The following is a 12,016-nucleotide window of genomic DNA, read 5'->3' on the forward strand; positions in this document are numbered from 1 at the left end:
AGTTCTTCTCACCCAGGGAACAGCTTTCCCCACCAGCAGAATGCTCGCCACGAAGGGGACTAGAAAATGAACAGAAGAAAGTGAGCATCAAGGCAATGTACAATAACATAGATGGGATTACAAGTAAAACAAGTGAACTCAGAGAGTGGGTCTTAGAAGAAAATCCAGACATAATTGCACTCACAGAAACAAAGCTAACGAAAACTATAAATATAAAACTATAAACGCAGTGTTTCCATAGGACTACTATGTAGTTAGGAAAGAGAGAGAAGGGAGAGGAGGTGGTGGTGTAGCTTTGCTGATAAGAAAAGGTTGGAGTTTTGAACAGATGGTAAATCAGAACTGTGAAGGTTTCAGTGACTTCATATCAGGCACTATACTCAGATCACAAGCTCATTGAAGTGCAAACGACCATCAATACTCAGAATAGACCTAAAACGTTGATAAAGCGAGAGGGGCTATTCAGTAAATTCAATTTTAATAATAAAAGGAAAGACTGGGAGATAATAAACAGGGAACTTACAAACATTCCATGGGGAACTGTTCTAAGTAATACAAGTCCTACAGAAGGAATAAAAAAACTGACTTCAGAAGCGTATCAAGTCTGTCTGAAACATGTTCCTTTGAGGAAAGCCAGAAAGAGATCTAACGTAGAAAGAGAACGCAGACGACACTATAAACGCAGGAAAAAAATAACGGAACTGCTTATGCAGACACGAATTTCCAGTCAAAGAAGGAATAATTTAAATAAGGAGATTGAAGAAATCGAGCGGAAATTGAAACACTCATATGCAACTGAAGAAAGGCAGTTAGAACAGAAAGCAATTCAGGAAATATAGAAAAATCCAAAATATTTCTTCTCATATGCGAAATCAAAAGCAAAAACCACTGCCAGTATTGGACCTATTCGTACAAGAGAAGGCTCATACACGGAGGATGACAAAGAAATTAGTGAAATCCTAAAAAAACAGTATGAGGACATGTTTAGCACTCCAATAAACAACATGAAGGTGGGAGATCCAGACAATTTCTTTATGCGGGATATTCAAACCCCTGTAAATATAACTGATATAAACATGAGCGCACTAAATTTTGAAAGAGAAATTGAAAACATGCCCATGCACTCGGCCCCAGGTCCAGACTCATGGAATTCAATATTTATAAAGAAATGCAAAGTGCCGGTAGCACAGGCACTCAGTATAGTGTGGAGGAAGAGCTTGGACACGGGGGAGATACCAGATGCACTTAAAGTAGCAGACATAGCCCCTCTACACAAGGGAGGGAGCAAAGCATTGGCAAAGAATTATAGACCAGTTGCACTAACATCGCACATCATAAAAGTATTTGAGAGAGTGATTAGGAGTCAGGTCACCAATTTCATGGAGACCAATGACCTTCACAACCCAGGCCAACATGGATTTCGAGCGGGAAGATCGTGCCTCTCACAGCTACTTGAGCACTACGACAAAGTCACTGAGGCATTAGAAGAAAAACAGAATGCTGATGTGATTTACACGGACTTCGCAAACGCTTTCGATAAATGTAACCATGGCGTGATAGCACACAAAATGAAGTCAATGGGAATAACCGGTAAAGTAGGACGCTGGATACTCAGTTTTCTGTCAAACAGGACTCAGCGAGTAACGGTCAACCATATAAAATCTAAGCCAAGTGCAGTTAAAAGCTCTGTACCTCAGGGTACAGTCCTTGCACCGCTGCTTTTCCTTATTCTCATATCAGATATAGACAAAAATACAAGTCACAGCTTCGTATCGTCCTTTGCAGATGACACAAAAATCAGTATGAAAATTACCTCGGCTGAAGACATTGAAAAACTTTAAGCTGATATTAATAAAGTTTTCGACTGGGCATCAGAAAATAACATGATGTTTAACAGTGATAAATTCCAGGTACTCAGGTACGGTAAAAATGAGGACCTTAAACATAATACAGAGTACAAAACACAATCAAATGTACCCATAGTAGGAAAACAGCATGTAAAGGATTTGGGAATAATAATGTCTGACGACCTAACGTTTAAGGAGCATAACCAAGCAAATATTGCGACAGCCAGAAAAATGATAGGATGGATTACGAGAACTTTCAAATCCAGGGATCCCATCACAATGGTTGTACTCTTCAAGTCACTTGTGTTGTCCCGTCTTGAATACTGCTCAGTACTCACTTCCCCCTTCAGAGCAGGAGAGATTGCTGAAATAGAGGGAATACAGAGAACATATACGGCACGCATAGACGCAATAAAGCACCTAAATTATTGGGATCGTCTCAAAGCCCTCCAAATGTACTCACTAGAAAGAAGACGAGAGAGATGTCAAATAATATACACCTGGAAGATACTGGAGGGCCAAGTACCAAATCTACACAGTAAAATAACAACGTACTGGAGTGAACGATATGGAAGAAAATGTAGAATAGAACCAGTGAAGAGCAGAGGTGCCATAGGCACAATCAGAGAACACTGTATAAACATCAGAGGTCCGCGGCTGTTCAACGTCCTCCCAGCAAGCATAAGAAATATTCCCGGAACAACCGTGGACATTTTCAAGAGGAAACTAGATTTATTCCTCCAAGGAGTGCCGGACCAACCGGGCTGTGGTGGGTATGTGGGCCTGCGGGCCGCTCCAAGCAATAGCCTAGTGGACCAAACTCTCACAAGTCAAGCCTGGCCTCGGGCCGGGCTTGGGGAGTAGAAGAACTCCCAGAAACCCATCAACCAGGTATCAACCATAGCAATTGGAGGACAGAAAATTATAGTATTAGTCATATGTATCCCCCCACCGAACGACAGAAGACCCAGACAGGAATATGATAGAAACATGGCCACCATCAAAATAATAGAGAGAGCGGATTCTGTGGCTAGCAGGAACGGATCCAGACTGCTAATGATGGGAGACTTCAACCATGGGAAGATACATTGGGGGAACAGAGACCCACATGGAAGACCAGGCACATGGTGAGCTAAGCTGCTGGACGTGGCAACAAGAAACTTTCTAAGTCAACACGTCAAGGAACCGACAAGAATGAGAGGTGAGGACGAACCAGCCTTGCTGATCTGATATTTACCCTAAATGAGTCGGCTATAAGGGAAGTTAAGTTGGAAGTCCCTCTGGGAATGACTGATCATAGTGTATTGAGCTTTGAGTACCTGGTTGAGCTAGGAACTCTCCCCCAAAAAAGAACTGGGAAACAAAGGGCTGGCGTACCGAAAGGGAAACTATGAGGAGATGAATAAATTTCTAAGGGATATACAATGGAACACAGAACCCAGAACCAAGTCCGTATAGGACACGATGGACTATGTCACCCAAAAGTGTCAGGAGGCTGTAAGCAGGTTTGTCCCGGCCCGACAGAAAAAACAGAGAAGTAAAAGAAGAATCCATGGTGTACTAGGGAATGTTTGAAAGCAAAGGAGCTGTTGGGCCGGATGGAATCTCACCATGGGTATTGAAAGAGTGTGCAGGAGTACTTTGTTTGCCACTCTCCATAGTGTATAGTAGGTCACTGGAAACGGGGGACCTACCAGAAATATGGAAGACTGCTAATGTAGTCCCAATATACAAAAAGGGTGACAGACAAGAGGCACAGAACTACAGGCCAGTGTCCTTAACTTGTATACCATGCAAGGTGATGGAGAAGATTGTGAGAAAAAACCTAGTAACACATCTGGAGAGACGAGACTCTGTGACAACCCATCAACATGGGTTCAGGGAGGGTAAATCTGGCTTTACAGGCTTAATAGAATTCTATAATCAGGTGACAAAGATTAAGCAAGAAAGAGAAGGATGAGCGGACTGCCATTTTTTTGACTGCCGGAAAGCCTTTGACACAGTACCCCATAAAAGGCTGATGCATAAGCTGGAGAAACGGGCAGGAATAACTGGAAGGGCCCTCCAGTGGATAAGGGAGTACCTAAGCAATAGGAAGCAAAGAGTTACAGTGAGGGGTTAGGAATCAGATTGGCGTGAAGTAACCAGTTGAGTCCGACAGGGCTCTGTACTCGGACCTATCCTGTTTCTGACATACGTAAATGATCTCCCAGAGGGTATAGACTCAGTCTTCTCAATGTTTGCTGACGACGCCAAAATTTTGAGGAGGATTAAGACAGAGGAGAACAGCTTGAGGCTTCAAGAAGACCTGGACAAGCTGCAGGAATGGTCGAACAAATGGTTGTTAGAGTTTAACCCAAACAAATGTAATGTAATGAAGATATGGGAAGGAAGCAGGAGACTAGATACAAGGTATCATTTGGGAGATGAAATACTTCAGGAGTCAGAGAGAGAGAAAGACCTGGGGGTCTTTCTCTGGGGGTCTTTGATATCACACCAGACCTGTCACTTGAAGCTCATATCAAGAGGATAACATCAGCGGCATATGCTAGGTTGGCTAACATAAGAACTGCCTTTAGAAACTTGTGTAAGGAATCTTTCAGAACTTTATATACTACATATGTCAGACCAATCCTGGAGTATGCGGCCCCAGCATTGAGTCCATATCTAGTCAAGCATAAGACTAAACTGGAAAAGGTTCAAAGGTTTGCCACCAGACTAGTACCCGAGCTGAGAGGTATGAGCTACGAGGAGAGACCTTGGGAATTAAAACTCACCTTGTTGGAAGACAGAAGAGTTAAGGGAGACATGATCACCACATTGAAGATTCTCAAGGGAATCGACAGGGTAGATAACGACAGGTTATTTAACTCAAGGGGCACACACACTAGGGGACACAGGTGGAAACTGAGTTCCCAAATGAGCCACAGAGATATAAGAAAGAACTTTTTTAGTGTCGGAGTGGTTGACAAATGGAATGCATTAGTAAGTGATGTGGTGGAGGCTGACTCCATACACAGTTTCAAGTGTAGATATGAAAGAGCCCGATAGGCTCAGGAACCTGTACACCTGTTGATTGACGGTTGAGAGGTGGGCCAAAGAGCCAGAGCTCAACCCCTACACGCACAATTAGGTGAGTACAATTAGGTTAGTACACACACACACACACACATACACACACTCACATGACCAAAGAGCCTCAGCTCGACCCCTGCAAGCACAACTAGGCGAGTACACCCACAGACACACCCACAGACACACACACACACACACACACACACACACACACACACACACACACACACACACACACACACACACACACACACACACAGGGATATGACAAGGGAAGAGAGAAAGCAGGCAGCAGACACGAGGAAGGAGTGCAAGGAGAGAGAAAGGAATCAGAGAATCACAACCCTGAACCCTACAATCCCACAGGGGAGTGAGGAACCCTCCTCAAACAGTGCAAAAGCCAGAGAGAGTGGGCACCACCCCCACATTCTACCCATCAGACACCCAACTTGCCCTATCGCCTGTCAGCCCCCCAGTAAGTAACTACCTAGGGCTCCCACCCCCCCCCTCCCACTCACCCCCTTCCTCCCACACACCCCTCTCCCCAGGACCTCCCTTCTCCCCATCCCCCAAGCCATCCCTTCTCCCACATGCCCTCCCGTCTCTCCCACCCCCAAGCCCTCCGTTCTCCTCCGCCCCCCACTCTCCCCCACCTCACCTAAGTCTTCCCCTCTCCACCACTCCTCTAAACCCTCCCCTCTTCCTCACCCACCTCAGCCTTCCTTTTCCCCCCAACGCCCTCCAAGCCCTCCCCCCTTTTCGGCCCCCATCTCCCCCATCCTCCAAAGTCTCTCCTCCCCCCATGCTCCCCCAACCCTCTCACCCCCCAACCCTCCCCCTCTCACTCTTCCCCCAAACCCTCCCCCCCTCTCACTCTCCCCCCCCCCCTACCGTCCCCCTCTCACCCACCCCTGCCCTCCCCCTCTCCCCCACCCCCCCAATCCTTCCCTCCTCCACCAGTCTCCCTGTACCAAATCCTTCCAACTCCCACTCACCCCAGACCCCACTGCCCCCCCCCCCCAGAGGAGAAGCAGAAGAGTCAGTTTCAGAGTGATGTACTCGAACATAGATAGGATCACAAGCAAGGCAAGGGAACTAAGGGAAAGAGCACACAAAGTGAACCCAGACGTAATCGGAATCACTGAAACAAAACTCTCTGGAATTGTAACGAATGCCGTGTTTCCCCAGAAGTACACAGTAATAAGGAAAGAGAGGAAAGGTAGGGGAGTAGGTGGAGTGGCCCTACTCATGAGAAATAAATGGAGTTTTAAGGAGATTGCTATCCGGGCTGTGAGGGTTTCAAAAACTTCAAAGCAGGCACCATGACAATGGGAGGGCCAAGAATAGTAGTAGCAGTAATATGCAACCCTCCACCAAATGACAGAAGACCCAGTCAAGAGTATGAAAACAACAACATGGCAGTTAACACTATAATTGAGAGGGCAGCATCTGCTGTCTGTAGAAATAGTTCCCACTTGCTCATCAGGAGGGACTTCAATCACGGAAGGATAGACTGGGAGAAGAAGGAACCGCATGGAGGTGAGGATACGTGGAGAGCCAAACTATTGGAGGTGGTGACTAGAATCATTTTATCACAGCACGTCAGAGAACCCACAAGGATGAGAGGAAATGACGAACCAGCGAGACTCGACCTAGTCTTCACTCTGAACGACTCCGACATAAGAGAAATAGATTTTGAGGACCCAGTAGGAATGAGCGACCACAGTGTAGTGGTGTTTGAATACCTGATTGAAGAAGGGTTATTGAACTCGAGGAGGGATACCGAAACCAAAAGGTTAGCATATCGAAAGGGAAACTATGAGGAGATAAGAAAATTCCTAACAGATATAGCATGGGAAACAGAGCTCAGGGGAAAGACGGCCCAAGATATGATGGACTACATCACGCAGAAGTGCAAGGACGCAGCAAACAAGTTTGTCCCAGTCCAAAAGGAAAACAGTGAAATGAAGGTGAGAAACCCATGGTTTAATCAGAGATGTAGACTAGCTAAGCAGCAAAGTAAAAGGGCACGGAGAAACTATAAGACTAACAGGACACTTGAAAGCAGAGAAAGATACCAGAATGCCAGGAATGAATATGTCAGGATGAAAAGAGAGGCAGAAAGACAATACGAAAATGACATCGCAAACAAGACAAAGACTCAGCCTAAATTGCTGCATAGCCACATCAGGAGAAAAAGAACAGTAAAGGATCAGGTTATGAAATTAAGGATAGGGGCAGAAGAATTCACTACAAACGACAAGGAAGTGTGTGAGGAACTGAATAAGAAATTCCAGGAGGTCTTAACCTTAGAGCAAGGAGAAATTCCAGAGATAAGAGAGGGAACAGCTAACCATGAACCACTGGAAGAGTTTGAGATTACCAGCGGGGAAGTAAGAAAGTGTTTACTAGAGTTGGATGTGACAAATGCTATAGGCCCAGATGGAATCTCCCCTTGGATACTAAAGTAAGGAGCAGAAGAACTGTGCCTACCACTCTCCATAGTGTATAACAAATCACTGGCAACAGGGGAACTACCAGATATTTGGAAAGAAGGTAACGTAGTCCCGATATACAGGAAAGGGGATAGACAGGAGGCACTGAATTACAGGCCAGTGTCCCTAACCTGCATACCATGCAAGCTGATGGAGAAGAATATGCGAAGAAAGCTAGTAGAGCATCTGGAGCAAAAGAACTTTGTAACACAGCATCAGCATGGGTTTAGGGATGGCAAGTCCTGCTTCACAGGGTTACTTGAATTCTACGACTAGGCAACAAAAAGAAGGCAAGAAAGAGAAGGGTGGGCAGACTGCATATTTTTGTATTGTCAGAAAGCCTTTGATACAGTGCCACACAAGAGGCTAGTGAAAACCTGGAGATGCAGGCTGGAGTGAAAGGGAAGGTACTCCGGTGGATAGAGGAGTACCTAAGCAACAGGACACAACGAGTCAGTGTGAGAGGTGAACTCCCAGATTGGCCAGACGTTACAAGTGGAGTCCTGCAAGGGCCAGTCCTTGGACCTATACTGTTTCTGATACATGTAAATGATCTCCCAGAGGGTAAAGAATCGTTTCTCTCAATGCTTGCCGATGATGCAAAAATTATGAGGAGGATTGAAACAGAGGATGATAGTAGGAGCTACAAGATGACCTAGACAGACTGAGTGAATGGTCCAACAAATGGCTGTTGAAGTTCAACCCGAGTAAATACAAAGTAATGAAACTAGGCAGTGGAAACAAGAGGCCAGACACAGAATACAGAATAGGAGATGAAGTACTTCATGAAACGGACAGAGAGAAAGATCTAGGAGATCTAGGCATGAGTTACGAGGAAAGGCTGCGGGAAATGCTCTTTACGACACTGGAAGACAGAAGAGTAAGGGGAGACATGATCACAACCTATAAAATCCTCAGGGGAATCGACCGGGTAAACAAGGATAAACTATTCAACACTGGTGGGACGCGAACAAGGGGACACAGGTGGAAACTGAGTACCTACATGAGCCACAGGGACGTTAGAAAGAACTTTTTCAGTGTCAGAGTAGTTAACGGATGGAATGCATTAGGCAGTGATGTGGTGGAGGCTGACTCCATACACAGTTTCAAATGTAGGTATGATAGAGCCCAGTAGGCTCAGGAATCTTTACACCAGTTGATTGACAGTTGAGAGGCGGGACCAAAGAGCCGAAGCTCAACCCCCGCAAGCACAAATAGGTGAGTACACATAGAGGAAGATTAGGAGGGAGTCTGGACAGGAACTCATTTCCTTTGCAATTGAGAGATTGTTCCATTCTGTTATATGATTCTTGTTAGTTGTCCTTCCCATGGTTGTTAGCGGTGTGGATAATGTATGAGTGTGTGTGTGAGAGAGAGGTTCATGTTACACCACCAGTGCAGGCTGTATGATACAACACCTCCAAGTTGCATGATACAACACCACAACCAAGCTGTATGATACAACACCACTACCAGGCTGTATGATACACCACCACTACCAGGCTGTATGATACAACACCACGCCTGGTGGTGTATCATACTACCCACCTGTCAGTGGGCGTCTGACAGTTGGTTAGAAAGCGCCTCGGATTCGTAGTCCCGAGGTTCCGGGTTCGACCCCCGGTGGAGGCGGAGACAAATGGGCAAAATGTTTCTTTTACTCTGATGTACCTGTTACCTAGCAGTAAATAGGTACCTGGGAGTTAGACAGCTGCTACGGGGTTCTTCCTGGGAGTTTGTAACAAAAACGAGGTCTGGTCGTGGACCGGGCCATGACGATGCTAAGCCCCCAATTTCACCTCAAGATAACATCAAAATATAAGCACAAAGGCTAGTTGTGAAAATGGACCCAATGGCCGGCTTTTTTCATTTTCCCCCAAGCAGGTCATTGGCGCAGGGGTGTTTTCAAATTTTACCCCCCGCCCCCACCGGCTAGTCATTGAATAGGAACAAAAAGGTTCCATCTCAGGTCCCGCCACTTGTGCTCAGGGGGATTAACTTAAAGCCGCCACCCGTCACACTTAAATGTCGTCACCTCGGTGACCCAGCACAGATATCGCTAATGGATAATGGGATCCTAAAAACCTATAATGTTTTTTTTAATAATATTTTAATACGCAATTTATAAATGCCTCTTAAAAATGATAATTTATTAGCTAATATACAATTTTATCTCATGTAATTATACAGTAATTAGATTGACTGTGTTTTGAGGAATATGTTTGGAAGTGATGTATCAAGTTTATTTTGCCTCAATCTATTAAAAATTTCTTTTTGCTGCATATAGTCCAATGCAAAAACCACTCTGTAGCGGACACCTGCACAATAACCTGAGAGAAATAATAATGTATTTGATTAGGGAAGAGTGACCAATGGTGGAGGCAGTGAACTGATATAGAGTAGCAAGGATACTCGAAGTACCTCATCTGGCCCTTGACTTCTTGGGTCACCAACTCTCAAGAGTCAAGGATCCTTGACCTCTAGGGTCACCACCTCTCAAGTGACAAGGATTCTTGACCTCTAAGGTCTCCACCTCTCAAGTGACAAGGATTCTTGACCTCTAGGGTCATCACCTATTCTACAAGTAATGCCTAATAGAAAATTCTACTATTTTGTTTCACTATTCAAATAAAAACAAACGTAAAATAGTTACCCGTCAACGGAAGTTGTTCTATTAAAGAAATTAACCACAAAATTAATTAATAACTCTCATAGATTAAATTCTGGTCAGGTGTAAAATGCCGATAGAGATAACCCAAAGAGTTTTTAACAGATAAAATTATTTCCTTACGACCCAAACCGTAATTTCACTGTTCCCTAATTTTACGTGTTATGAAGGGGAACAGGGGGGCCTAATGTGGGGGGGGGAGAGGGGGGAGTGGGAGGGTAATGGGGGAAGACGAGAGTGTGAGAGGAGGAAGGGCTGAAGATGGGGGGGCGGGAAGAGTGGGGGAGAACCAAGGGAGAGGGCAGCCCACCGAGGCATCCAGCAATATATAAATGGAAAATGGGGGGAAAAGTAGATTTGAGAATGGGTGGTGGGGGGGAGGGAAGCGGGGTGAAGGAGCGAGAGAGGGAGAGGAGTTGTGATTGGCAGGAAAGTGGGAGAAAGGGTGTGGGATGATAGGGGGAAGAGTGTAACGAGAGGTGGAGGTGAGACAGACTAGCCCAGCCTCCACCTGGTACACGTTCCAGTAATTCATCAAATATGCCGGTAAACCTGTAATACAGTAATCATCAGTATTCATAATGCTACTTCCTGTTGCAGAAGAGTTCCAGTTAACCTACAGAATGACAAGGCCAAGGATCAGCTATACGACCACCGCAACGCTATTCTAAAGATTAGATAACAAGAGATAATATCCACAAAACTTGAAAATATAACGCAGCTTCAGATATTCTAAGAGATACCCATCACTGAAGCAAGGATTAATAACGCAACAGACAACGTGAGAAAACATCAGTACAACAACAGTGGTATGGTAACTTGTGGGATTAATTTAGTCTTTACTGAACTTTGGTTGTGGTTGTGTGTGTCTGTTGCCCCGTTTTGAGCTGAACTCGTTCCCTGTTGTCCAGTTTGTTCTATTTGAGTTTCGTTCACCTGACAACGGGGCACCATTACTGAGCCAATCCGGTCTTTTCATTTTGTTTTAATATAATTTTTTGAATAACATATATTACTTTTAAATAATTAATAATTCATACATACATAAGTTTAAATATTTTACATTTAATAATTTCTGTATTGATCAGTTCCTTATGATGTGAAAATAGATCGAAAAGTCGGTATTAAAAAGGCAGAAAACTTCAGTCTTTGTTCCTTACTGCTACAATAAACGATTTATACATTTGACACCCTTTTTCATTCATTTACTTTGATGGACAGCAAACTTAATAGGCCATTCTGAGGTTATCCTGAAGTGCATCCGGGGCTTAGCGTCCCCGCGGCCCGGTCGTCGACCAGGCCACCCTGGTCGACGATACACATTCTGATGTACCATCAAGCCAAAATCCCACACGGACGAATTATTATCAATTATAAAATTATAATGGGTCAAAAACATCCATATTCTTCATGCGGGGATCCTCGGCCAGGTTAGTTTCGGACAATATAGTCATTATTTTCTGGCCGCTGTGACCACTCCAGAGGACATGACCACAGCAGCTCAACCTCAGCAACACGACCCTCTGCATTTTGATGTATAAATCCCCTAAGACAAATAATTCATGTACTAAAAATAATAGTTGCTCGCAACATTTACGTGATATCCCGTTTTCTATTGGTGGGTCTTGAAATAGGTTCGTGCAATTTAATACACCAGTTTAGTGACGTTGTGAACGCTCGAGAGGACGGGGCTGACCAGGGGAAGCATAAACACAAAGTTCAACATGAGACAATAAGAATTAGAGATGTGAAGAGATGATATACTCACGAGGGGCGTGGTGGCCGCGAGCTGTCGGCCGGCCAGCCACCACTGTACCTGGGGCTCTGGGGACGCTCCCACCACACGACACCTGAAGGTGGTCTGCTGGCCCCCGCTAACCCACTCCCCAGGGGCCTCCAGCCTCACCTCCAGCGGCGGCACTGTACGGGGA

This window comes from Procambarus clarkii, chromosome 36 (genome assembly GCF_040958095.1).
Source record: "Procambarus clarkii isolate CNS0578487 chromosome 36, FALCON_Pclarkii_2.0, whole genome shotgun sequence".
Classification (NCBI taxonomy): domain Eukaryota; kingdom Metazoa; phylum Arthropoda; class Malacostraca; order Decapoda; family Cambaridae; genus Procambarus; species Procambarus clarkii.